Source organism: Anopheles ziemanni, chromosome 3 (genome assembly GCF_943734765.1).
Source record: "Anopheles ziemanni chromosome 3, idAnoZiCoDA_A2_x.2, whole genome shotgun sequence".
Classification (NCBI taxonomy): Eukaryota; Metazoa; Arthropoda; class Insecta; order Diptera; family Culicidae; genus Anopheles; species Anopheles ziemanni.
In genome coordinates this window covers 43,554,659-43,567,638 of record NC_080706.1, presented here as the reverse complement: position 1 = coordinate 43,567,638, position 12,980 = coordinate 43,554,659, and the positions used below count along the sequence as shown (strand labels likewise).

Sequence of the window (12,980 nt, the reverse complement as noted above, 5' to 3'; positions counted from 1 at the left end):
AAGTGGAACTTTTTAAATAAAGGGCTCTACAAGTTACAGTGGCAGGCAACCAAAGTCGGACGCTTAAAAATCGGACAATCGTTTAAGTTATCTTCTTCCTCAGAGTTGATAAAGACACGAAGGGGTTTCTTCTATCTTTTCTCTTTACGAATATTGACAATGGATGCTCGAAAAACTTCATTCGTGAAAATAATGGAAAATGAATGAAACAAGTCTTTATTTTAAATCAGAAAATCAAAGCCGGACACCATACCAATCACAAAGATTGTTTTTTTTTTATTATTATATATTTTTATTATATTTAAAAAAAATATATTTTATTTGTTAGTGTTTTAAGTGTCATTCGTTAGTATTTGGAAATCTTTTTTTACATTTTCTAAAATTATTACAAACAAATGTTTTACACAAAACCTAAAAAATCTTTCCATTGTTCGTTCACTTTCTTCCCATTATTTCCACAGATAAAGCATTTCAACTAATCAGTCTAGCATATCAGAAAAAAGAAAAAACTTGTAAAATTTCGTGTCGTTGCCAGTTTTAGAGAAGAAGATATCAAAACTTAAAGCCTTGTTCGATTTACTGGCGTCCGGCATTGACTGCCTGTCACTGTACCTTTTCTGAAAAGTTTTAGAGAATAGTGCAATGGAAACCACAAAATAACGACATAAATCCATAGAACCAGTGGCATAGTTAAAACCCTTTCATTAACGAACCAACAACTCTTAACCATTTTCGCCATCATGATCATCTTCATGAAGACCGTCATTGAAATCAACGGTGTACTGGCGTGCGTATGCGTGTGCAATTTCCCGCGTTTGTCATTTGTTTGACTTTATGGCACATAACTACGCCCACCTAAGAGCGCACGCAAACACGCCATCGGAAGTAACATTAAGGTGGCGTTTACGTGCCGCTCACGCAATTGTTTTTCCTTGCGCTCGCAAAACAGTTGACATTTGTTACCACTTGATTGTGGACATCTTTGGCCTCGCAGAAGTACGCAAATATTGCACCCCGCAAGTGGTTGAAACAATTGCACATGCATATTTTTCTCGCGCTGTAAACAAATAGCAATGGGAGAATGTTGGATGTTTTCTTCACACCTTTGTTTCAATAAAACCATCGACAGATCGCTACATTTTCATCAACTTTGCCTCGAAGCAGCGTGGCGCCTTAACTTAATATGGCGCTGTCGATTGTGTCGATCAGGGAAATGCTCACCACCCTTTTTCCATGCACCCCCGAGTACGAATCGATCGATATTTTACACCTAATTAGTGGCGCTCTCAGCAGGTGTTGAATCACTTTATTTCGCAGAAGAACATCATCCAACGCAAACGGTACGAGTTAAAGAGGACGCCATGCTGCGATCATCAACACGAACCGGCGGTCGGAAGTGATGGAAACAAATTTAAAAAATAAATAAAATATAATCAACAGTGGACAACAGTTGCAGCTAGTGTAAAGTGTTCCCCGGTGGTTGAGTTTGTCCTCCGGCAGCCGCTGGTAACGGCAAAGGCAGCGTCGAAGGAAACATACCAACGAAAAAGAGGCAAATTCAGCCAAGAAAGAAAGTGTTATTTGCAGCGCGCGAATCGAAAGTGAAGCCGGAGACATAGCAGCGAGCATAACGGCTTGCGTGGTACCACAATTCGGCCGTCAAGTCGCCTCCCCCCCCCCCCCCCCCAACCCCCCGTTGTAGGAGTGCGTTAGAAGTGATATTTGTTACAGCATAAGTGCAACATAGTCGAACCGACTGGAAACTCGGGTGCGCGCAGTACGCAGTAAAAACAACAAACATAACGAACAGGCCTATTACCGTTGGACACAACAGTGGTGTTTTGTTTTATTAGAGCAGAAAATTCAGCTTGCAGCACGGCGTACATCCAGTGCAGGCTGGATGCATTTTCGTACGCAAAGCGCGCGATCACCTCACCCCCATTGAGATGGACGACGAACGTCAACGGCAGCTTTGGATTATTTTTCAAATGTAAGTAAACAAATGTCTTAAAGAGGAGTAATAGTAACGGCCAAAGGAAAAGGAAAATTTAGTCCATAAAAAGGAAAATTGGGTGACATTCAAGAATGCGTAATATTTGGAGTATTTCAAGTTGAAACCGTTTTCCGTGAAATCGATAACATGTGATGCTAACGAGAAAAAAAGGTAAACAAGACAGTTCGTTGAACGACATATAAAGGTTAAATGGTGGTTCGTGTAACATAACCTCACCGACCTAAATAAACACACACCAAGAGCCCGCCGGAGCCGGGCCAATGTCACCCACTGGCATCGAAAGGGGCCCCCGAAAAATTATGCAAACCCTTTCCTTCCCGCGCACGTAATCGATAACAGGAGCGACCGGCGACTGTTCGACTGACACACTTTGCGTGGTTTGCGTGGTTTTTGTTTCTCGTTCGCGTCATTTCCCGTTTCGCTCACGGCACCAGCGGTTACGATTGCGATCAATGGTCGTTTTTATCGGTCGACGCATCTCGCCGTCCGGCCCACCGAATTTTTCCACCGGCCTTTCCTCGGCGGGCGCGAAATTCCGGCACCGAGCCAACAAAAAGCCGCGAGACGTCAACAAAAGTCGGCGATAAATGTGTCACCACACCAAACGGGGACAGGGAACGCGCTCCGAAGGGTTCCATCACCTGCGCGCACGACGGCAACCTTCGCGCGAGCGCGCACGCGGTTATGCAAGCGTGCGCGCAACATTATTATCGGTCATTATATCACTTCAGTGAACTTCAACTCGCCAACGCCACCGCTGGGAACGGGGTTGGGGATGTGAAAAAAGGGTGGAGACGCCTACTTTCTCATGCGTGCCGCCGCCCGGTCATGCTGCTGTCATGCAGTCCTGATCAACCCTTACGCGGGACGATTCGGCTTGCGGGAATCGTCGCCATTTCTTAACGGGGGGATTGGATTTTCCAAACCACCTGATAAGTTTGCGAAACATGTTTTACTAAAACAAGTGTGGAAACGTGCGTTTTACGTCAGGAGATTGCCAATGAAGGCTAGGCACACAGCACATTTGAATTTCATTATCGTTATCAGTTTTCAGCAGCATCGATCAATGAGATGGTATGCAATATTGATATTACAGTTGATTGTTGGTTTTGTTTCGCACGAACTGAATAGTTAGGCATTTTTGTGTGCTTAATTACTGAACATACGTCGACCATGCTCATAGTATAGCGGTGGTGCGAGAATATACCACGCCGGAAGTTGTGGGTTCGATTCTCGATTTTGACAACGTTTGGTTTATTAAGCCGGTTAATCATCGGTCTACAACTTACCATCAATCAAAAGGTCATAGGATTAAGTCTCCTCGGAGAATATTAAAAAAAACAATGACCTCGCCATTCAGGTCCTCGTTGAAGAACGTCTCAAGAAGACTATTTAAGGACCATCAGCAATTTTCAAGAACCAATATAGAGATAAGATATCAGCATGAAAATTACCCGGAAGTTCAATTTTTACCAGAAAACAAATATAGTGCAAAATATAGTTCACGATTTTCTTAAATATGGTCAAGTTTTTGCGTTTGGATGCACTCCACAAATGATATACAATTCATCATGAAATCCAATATTTTTGGGGCATTGTTTAACATATTTCAGAAGGTAATTGTTTCCAGCACGAAATTGATCAAGAATTAAATTCAAGTAAATTGGATTAACCCATTCGATTCCGACGTTTTCTCGCAATACCGCTGAGGCTCAGAGATATATAGAAAAATATAAATAATAAAAAAGATAAAAGAGAAATATAAATACAAAATGATATCTCAATTAATTTGGAGTCGTTCACATTTGGCATTTTCTCAACGAAAGTAAACTGAACCATCTGGAAACCGGTCGATGACGTTTTCCTTAACGTCATAGTGTCGCCGAGTCCGCAGAGTGATACGTAACACCACGCAAAGCGGCCATGCGTAACGCGTAAGAGAGATGGGGGTGGGTAACAACAGCAACGACAAATAAAAAGCGTCGAAGCAACGAATGCCGGCCCGTCTCGAGAGGATCTGTGCAAACTGAAGTGAATCGAACACTTCGTCTGTCGGCGATGACGGATTCCGGCATTCAAACGGAGCGGGAGCAAGATGTATTCCTGCAGTTTCACTTTTTTTTTCTCGTTCAAGGTTAAACTGCGTCTGCAAGCGCTACCCACTGGAGTTGGCCCGTGTGGCAAAAACCAGAATCGAACCAACCCGGCGGTGGTACCGTTTGTTTTCCGCTAAGATTCGTCGACACTTCGGACGAAAATGGGCAACTCGGGGGAGGTGGAAAAACAAAAATGCGCGACCTATTTCGGTGGAAGCTGTCGAACAGGTTTTTTGGACATGGCAATTTTTCGGCCCGAACATGTCCTCCTCCGTTTGTTGCACCGTTTCGTTCCGCGTTGCTGGCGAACTGCAGCCAATGAGAGGGAGGGGGGCAAGGACATTTGGAAAAGTGAGAAACATCAGAAAACTCATCAGGAATACAGCATACTTACGGAGGGTAGAAATAAAAAAAGCCTTACTGAGAAAACAATCCTACGGATACAGAAACAGAAAGAACCAACAAAAATCAAATAACCGTAAGCGTAACACATTCGGCTACAGGGACGACTTCGAGTTGACTTGGTCATGCTGTCGATTCGATGCATTTTCTGTTTTTTTTTTTTGGAGACGCTGAATTGGATTGCCGGCGTTATATAAGATCCAATCGAGACCGGTCGATCAACCAGTTTGCGATCATCGCGGGGTGATCGGGCGAATATAATGCCATCAAGTGTGTTGCAACAGGTTACGGCTTTTAGTGCGAGCGAAGGTCACCCGAGTCTGGTGAGAAAATAATGCTCTGGCTCGTCGGGGAAACAGTGGAAAACCCATGAAACGACATCGATCGCAGCATTTTGGATGTCTGGGAACCGATTTCGTTTTCTTTAGTCGCCGTGTTTGCTCTTATTTTGCAGCAAGTTTCACACTACGTTTAGTTGCATTAACATTCAGTTGAATTTCAAGCATGAAGTTTTGAAATTTATCCACATTAAAAATGTTCATTCAACAGTACCAAAAAAATGCGTTAGAGAACAGCCAACCCCAGAGGATTAAATTGCAACTGAGCTTCTGGAAAACTACTCCCATTACCAAACGTTACACGAGCGCACCACCAACATCACTCGAAACAATTAAAGTGCAATCGAAACCCACAGCTTTTACTTTTGCGTGAAAGGCGTATCATCGCCATCGGACAACAGCAATCGGCCAGGCCAGCAAGCCGCATCAACAACCAACCGCCTCCGCCACCGAGGTACTGATGATGCATAAGTGCCATTATTTCACGGGTTTCTAGTTTTTGCGTCATCCGCATCGGGCGGGTCGAAATAGCAGAAGAAAGCACACGAGGGCTCGCCATCGAAATGTACGTAGCATAACACCTACATCTAGCATATATGAGCTCGTTTTTCTGAGGTAACTACATTTGTAGCAAAGTATCTAGGGTTGTAAGGGTTGACCATCACATGCAGTTGCGATTAAATTTGAGTTACAAAACCGGTAAAAGGTTCAATAACCCCCAAAAGTCGCCCATAACAATAATTAAATCCGGTTCGGGTTTAAAACCATAAAATAGCGTTTGAAAACTCAACAAATATTGTTTTTAAATATGCAAGTAGATCATTAAGATCATTGCGAGATAACGACGGCTTCCTCGACGACTAAACTTGTCAAAATCAAAGAAAAACTGAAGAATAACTAAGACCATCCGAATTGTTGTTTCATATCCACTCAGACTTACGACAGGTTTTAAAACAACCGGTCAGTTTTTCGCTTTTTTCAATGTTTTGTTTACTTTTTGTACGGCATTTTGACACGCCACGCCAAGAAAGAAGTCGTATGGAATCGGATTTTTACCTCTTTTATAAACGGTTGGCCGGCTCATACGTAAACAAGCTATATTTTTCGGCTTATGCAATAAATGTTCATGAATCTTGAATGGAGATACAATTGCACAACGATAACAATGATTTAAAAAGCAAGCATTATCTAATCGAAGGAAAAAGGTAAACTCCTTCCATGAAATAATCAATAAATACGAATTAAATTAATTAAAAATAATGTTCCTTGAAGGAGATAAACAGTGCATAACACTACCATGATTCAACGTCCCAACTGACGGGATGGTGTAGAATAATAAATCCTTCAAATGTATCCAGTCCAGTTGCCGCGGCTGCAAGTCGTCCCGATCGTCGATTGAAAGGTGTTAGCGCCAGCAAGCGCGAAATAACACGAAGCACAACATCATTTCAGTAGGGCAATTTATGAAATGGAAATGGTACCTACCTCGCTCCGTCTCCCCCATGATCCTAACATTGATGTGTGGCCCCCCGGGTGCCTTTGCACCACCCGGTCCTGTCTTGTTTTAGCCCACTTTACTTCCGGGTAGGCGCCCTGATGCCCACTTACATTACCGTAGGTGCGCTCCGGCAATAAAACGTACATAATTCATGCGCATTTTGGAATTGCTCGACAACTAACTTTGCTCTCCCTTTCTCTCAATCCGCCGACGGCACTGGATGGATTAATCCCGAAAGCAGGGAATACGAGGAAGTAAACTCGTGTTGCTTTTATTAGCGTCCACGAAATGTAACGCCGCGGATAGATATCAGCATTTTTATGACGTCTTAATTGGATCGGCTACCGTGAGAGTTTGCATTCGCGAACCTATCATTAAACGGTATCGAATGCTTCGAGCCACGACCGTTCAATGAAGGTACTTACAGGCGAAATGTTCGCTCCCGTTCGATTCGATACAGGATGTTTAACTTTCCGTGCTGAGAGAACGCTCCTTCAGTAGTCTACATTGTACAGATCATGGTTTAAAATTAAATCCATACCTTTAAAATCTGGTGTATGATGATTGATGACTTTTGTTTGCGTAGTCAATTGTTTGAATGTACTTTATGTCTATAAAGAAAGTACAACACACAACGTTTATTCGAAATTGAGTAACAAAATTAATAACATGCCAAGGGTTCAAGTCGGGCAACATTAAAATCGTTACTTGTATCTTATCATGTAGACTGATGACTATCATAAATTCAAAACTGAGAGCTTCGACACGTACAGTTTCTTTTTAAGCTTCCCGGTTTAGTCATTGCCTGGTGTTCCCATTAGTGGAGAGAACCATTTATCACCTTGGCAATCATAATCTATTTGATGTTTCAACGAGAAAAAGCACATTAGGGCCTGCTTGTCTAGGGCATACATGGTGCGTCGGCCAACAATGACATAAGTCGTTGTTTAAAAAACACAGCCAAGCAAAAGAAACGTTCAACCAAATCAACGCGGTCGTGGAAGAGAATGTGTTAATCTCTTATGACACGTTTAATTTCTTGTATTAAACAAAGAGCACACTAGGGAGGCTACAGCAAGCATTAATAGGTTACGTTATCAAACGACGTTTCTTTTTTTTCTTCTACACACAACACTTCTTCCGTGGAACCCCGAAGAAAACCAATTCAATATCCAACCAGTTCTCCGCTGCAATTGTCGCGATGGCGCCAACCGACGAAGACATTGCCGGGTACTGCTTGCATTATCTTACGACGCACAAGCGCTGCTACCCTTCACCCCTTTTATCCTTTTTTGCGAAGGTGGTGCCACTTTATGCCACTACAGCGGTTACTTCGTTCGTCCGGGACAAGATAGGCATCGCATACACACACACAAGCCATCTTTCGTAGCGAGATAACTTTTACTTTCCTTGGCACGATTTGCATGTAATAAAAATAAAACGAAGCCCGATCTTGTTCGATGCGGGGTTGCCACCGTAATCCGCCGGACGGGGCCGTGGCCTGTAGGGGAAACCGAACCGTCTGACGTCGAGGAACAACGTAAGCCACGGGTACTGCTTGCCACGAGGCCTTGTGCAGTGGAAGTGCACCTCACGCGCATCTGGAACGGGTTGGCTCTGTGTTCGTCTGCATATCATTCTCCGGGAAGTACGGGTTGGCCTAGTTTACCAACCGGAATCCTCCATCCCGTGCCACCCGGGGATGACGCTGATGCGACGATGATGATGGCGCGGGCGATGATGCAACCACCTGATGATGCAGGGCCCAACACAGGAGACACGTTTGCTCCAACTGTGTCACAGCGTATTGCATTGTCTTTACCCGCCACTGGCAGCAGCGGAAAGCCCCGGATGAGGAGTTGACGTCGTTGGTTGACATCGACCGCCGTCTACCGGTTAAAGCTGGAAGTTGGGATTGACGCGGTTTTCTCTATCGGTCCCCGGCCTGCCTTCACATCGTTTAGCGCCACCACGGACGCGGTTTGATCTTCTTCGGTTGCGTACAGGCAATTTTTCGGTCGGCCGTAAGCAGGAAGCGTGAGAAAAATGGTAATTACGGCGAGTGGATGTGCTTAGCTTTCCAAAACGACGCCAGATGATTTGCTTGCCCCTTGCGTTACACAATGATCTGATAGGACTTCAGATGAAAGCTTTCGGAGCTAACTGAGAAAGACTAAACGAGGAAAACCATTATAAATGTTAGAAATGCACCAGAGATAAAAAATTTGCTGTGAGATAAGAGACTATTTTTGTAAGAAAATAACATAAAAAATAAGAAACAACCAGTATAAATGTGGTAAGCAAGAAAATTGATTTAATAAAAATACAAACAAGTCCCGACTAGAATAGCATTCGAATGCTTTTTAGCGACATAACATGGCCTCTCACCTGTTCAACAACAACAAAACAAAGTGCATACGAAAAGCTCCACACACTCGCGAGATTCTGAGGTCCAAGCGAAATCGGATCCTTTTGGAGCAACCCACCCAGCCCACATATTTGCACTTTCTTTTGCGCCCCCTGTCTATCGGTGGAGACATGTTTGCCGAAGTACGGAAGCGAAATCAAAATGCATTAATCATAAGCCGTAGACAGAGAGGAGACAATAATCAAACAAACGGCAAGCTGGAAGCGCGACCAGGAAACAACCCGTTGGCGTCCAGGCCCATGCCAACGGAAAGGAGGGCGTAGTTTGGAAAACAAAAACCGTGGTCGTTTGCATTCGAGAAGTAGCAATTGCAATAAATCCAGACCGGTTGACAGCAGGCTTCGGAATATCATTCCTACCTTTCTGACGCAGCAAGGTGACTTGCAAACCCTAATGCAACTTTCTAGAAAATTATCTTGCCCACTACCTTTTTCTTAGATCTTCGATCTATTTAATTAAACAGTTTTGTATCGCGTAAAATGGATTGATTGGGACAAGAGTATTAGTGACAGTAAATAATTGCGTTACAAATTTGGCTTTTGTGCGTCGATGCAAAGCTGTGCAGCTGGCAAAGGTACAAACATAATTTAACAAAAGTGCAACAATGTCGACCTTATCTATCTAGTTCTGATTTCCCACATTACCGACGTTGAACATAAACATACTTTCACTACCGACGGCATTCCTGCCACATATCAATTTACCAGGCCACGGTCGTTTTCATGGTTAGGAACTCGATGTTTCGCGAGCTAACAACATAGCAAAATAAAACACGAATTCACTTCGTTTTCGTTAAACAGCATTGTCTCCGTGTCTCTGCTTTCCTCGCCTCCGATAGACACCGGAGTTTGTCCCCTACAGCATGCAGTGGAAAATGTCAAGCAAGAAAAGGTTAGGCACCGTGCGCTTCCATAATCATCATCAAAGTACAAGCATTGTAGTACACAGCGGGGGCCAAAAATAAACCCACTCGGGGTTGAAGCGATAGACTTGGGCCGCCCTGCCACACATACTCACACACACACACAGCAATTTTCCACTTCTCTAGGGTTTCCGTGACGCTCGTACAAATATTCGCGCTAATTTCCGTGACCGAGCGCGAAAGACCTTGTCGGCGGTCTCGCTGCGACAGAAACCACAATCGTTCGGTGTGAAAGATTGGCGTTCAAGGCAGCCGAACCACGGGACTCATGCGATGAAAATGGTGCGCGGTAATATCGGTAAATTCGTAGACCTTGGGGCGGTAAAATATCCTTCCAGGAAAGCAGGACACCGCGAAAATACTATTTACAGATTTTTCAAAAGGATCCCTACTAGACATTATGGGTACTTGTGCGTTTTGAACAAATGTCTTGAATAGTTGCAAACCAGGTACAACATGTACCGGGGTATGGATTTGTGTTCATGGATATTAATCGAACATACAGTCTGCTGCAAGTAAAATCGGACGCTCGAAAAATGAGACGGTCTGCTGTCTTTCCGCAAGCCTACAGCATTCCCGGAACCGAATGTTGACCATCAACGTATACATTTCTTTTCATTAACTCTTCCTCTATATAAGAAAATTTAAAACGGAATCAAAATCTATAGTTTTACTGAGATACGGCCCAAATTGTGCGCGAAGACCCGAAAAGCGGACACGCAAGTAAAATCGGACAGGTAGGTTTCTTTGCCGTTTGGTGCACTTTAAGTGGCCGCATGTCGTTCTAGCACCACATTTATGAGTTGGCCATTATTGTTCTTTGTAGTTGCAAGGTAGACAACAAAATTATGAATCAAAAATAATCAAATTTTAATCAGAAGCAACGTACTTAACTTTGTTAGTATCAGGTGGGCTTATGCCCAGATTATGATCAGTAAGATGGCCCAAACATGAAGGTAAACTAGCTGCGATGAACGCAAAATAAAATTGAATAATCTTATGAAATTAATGTTTGTTAATTTCATTACTGAAGACCTGGGTTTAACCCAATCAATGAATCATAACCCAGTAACCCACTTGGAAACATGAAAAGAAGAGTCAATAAAGGAAAAAAACAACGGTTAAATGAAGAAAATTCATCAAACATATTTACATAGTCAAAGGTATTATCCATTAGCTTTCATTTTAGTAAAAAAAATCTTGAAGTTTGGCCCTGATTGATCAATCATATGATATCGTAGCTCCGTCGAAGTCCATGGGAAGCTGCAGTCATACACGGCATCATGAACAAGGGGTATTACATCAATATTCTCACAATTAAGTCTAAACCTAGCACCTAATAACTAATATTTGAAGTAATATTTTGTATTCTACAAAGGTTATAATCCAAAACACACATTGCTGGATACTAGATTATGGGTATTATTCAACTGCCCAAACTGCTCACTACCGCCATCCAATAACAATACACTTGTGGGTAACAAAGCACTTGTAGGAACTTATGGTGGTGGTTGCACGACTACAAACCAATTTAAAACATCTTGTGATAATTGAAGGAGGTAAACTAAAGAGTTTATGTTAAAAAAATTACAAAAATTAAGTCGGAAGCGAGCCAAAATGGCTACAAGTTTTTATCGCTACAAGCGAAAACTTAAGAAAATATTGAATTTTAATCTCCTGTTTTGATTATTTGCATTACATGCATTACATGCAAGTAAATTGTGTCTGAAAATTATGATAAAAAATCATTGTCAGTTAAGTTTTAACAAAAACATTGCAAATACTCCACAGTCAAATAGTAACATTTTTTATTTGCATACACACCTACCTTATTGTTATTTTTTGAGTGGTTTTTTGATGGTAATGTCGATACCTATAAAATAAATACAAAGAACAATAGTGGCCAACCCATAAATGTGGTGCTAGAACGACATGCGGCCATTTAAAGTGCACCAAACGGCAAAGAAACCTACCTGTCCGATTTTACTTGCGTGTCCGCTTTTCGGGTCTTTGCGCACATTTTGGGCCGTATTTCAGAGAAACAATAGATTTTGATTCCGTTTTCAATTTTCTTACATAGAGGAAGAGTTGATGAAAAGAAATGTATAAGTTGAAGGTCAATATTCGGTTCCGGGAATGCTGTAGGCTTGCGGAAAGACACCAGATCGTCTCTTTTTTCGAGCGTCCGATTTTACTTGCAGCAGACTGTATAGTGTGTTTCACACTTTAAGTATCGTTAGAACACGGATCAAACAAATCTCCAAAGCGGGAACAGAGAAACACAGTACATATCACTGTTGTGTTGTGTTGTGTCGTCGTTCGATGTGAAGTACCAAATACGCCTACAGGTATGCAATAAACAATACACCGGCCTGAAACTACTTCGATAGTGGGACCGAATTGAACATGTACATCGTGTTTTCCTGTCTTGTTGAATGAAAAGGATCTTAGCGTTTGTTTATACGTGTAGTAAATGCGTTAAAACAACAATTCAATGTATATGACGTACTTTCTAAACGAACAAACACAAGTAACATGCCAGCTACAAAGATTATCCAGTCCAAAATGATAAATATATGGATAATTCTATTAGCTTATGGAGCACTTTGGCGCAAAGTATTACGATTTCATAAAACTAGGATTCACGTAAATCGTTTAATGATTACGATACGATGTGTTTGCAATCTCCCCTGTCACATAGTGGTGCAAAGTTAAATAAAGCCCCTGTTTGCACACCACTGACCACATTGTAAATTGATTTCGATCATTTACTGCCAGGGCAGCCCACACCTTCATGCCGAATCGAAGTGTGGCGGTGCACGGACGGAGTTCCGTACGCAAATTACATCTTTCTCGTGCGCCCGCGCGTCGGCTTACCTGAAACGAGAAAAGGAGTAAAAGAATGTGTTAATATTATTGCATTGACCGGTACTGTTTACACACATAAAGAAAGAAAGGGACAAGTACGAAGGCGTCAAACATCGGTTCGCTGTGAAAGGTGTATCGCTAGCAGATAAAATGCGTGCATTTAATAATAAAACCGGCAAATTACTAGTTCAATATATTCACTCAGCAAAGTGTGTGTGTGTTTGCGTCTGACACCAGTTTTATTTTCCTTTGTTTCTATCTTGCAGGTGATCAATCGTCGTCCGTCCATTCAGTCAACGTTAAGCAAACCTCAACTCGGCAGCGAATAGCGTACAACGACGTGACAACAAGTTTTCACAACCCAAGAACAACGTCCGGCCTGCGCCGGGAGTGCGGTTACTTCGACGGTGCTTA

General features: G+C 42.6%; 1 protein-coding gene across 1 annotated transcript in view; it reads right to left on the bottom strand.

The window, feature by feature from the left end:
* LOC131286133 (flotillin-2) overlaps positions 1-12,980 on the bottom strand; it is a 190,045-nt gene that overhangs the window by 128,275 nt on the left and 48,790 nt on the right. The window lies entirely within an intron of this gene.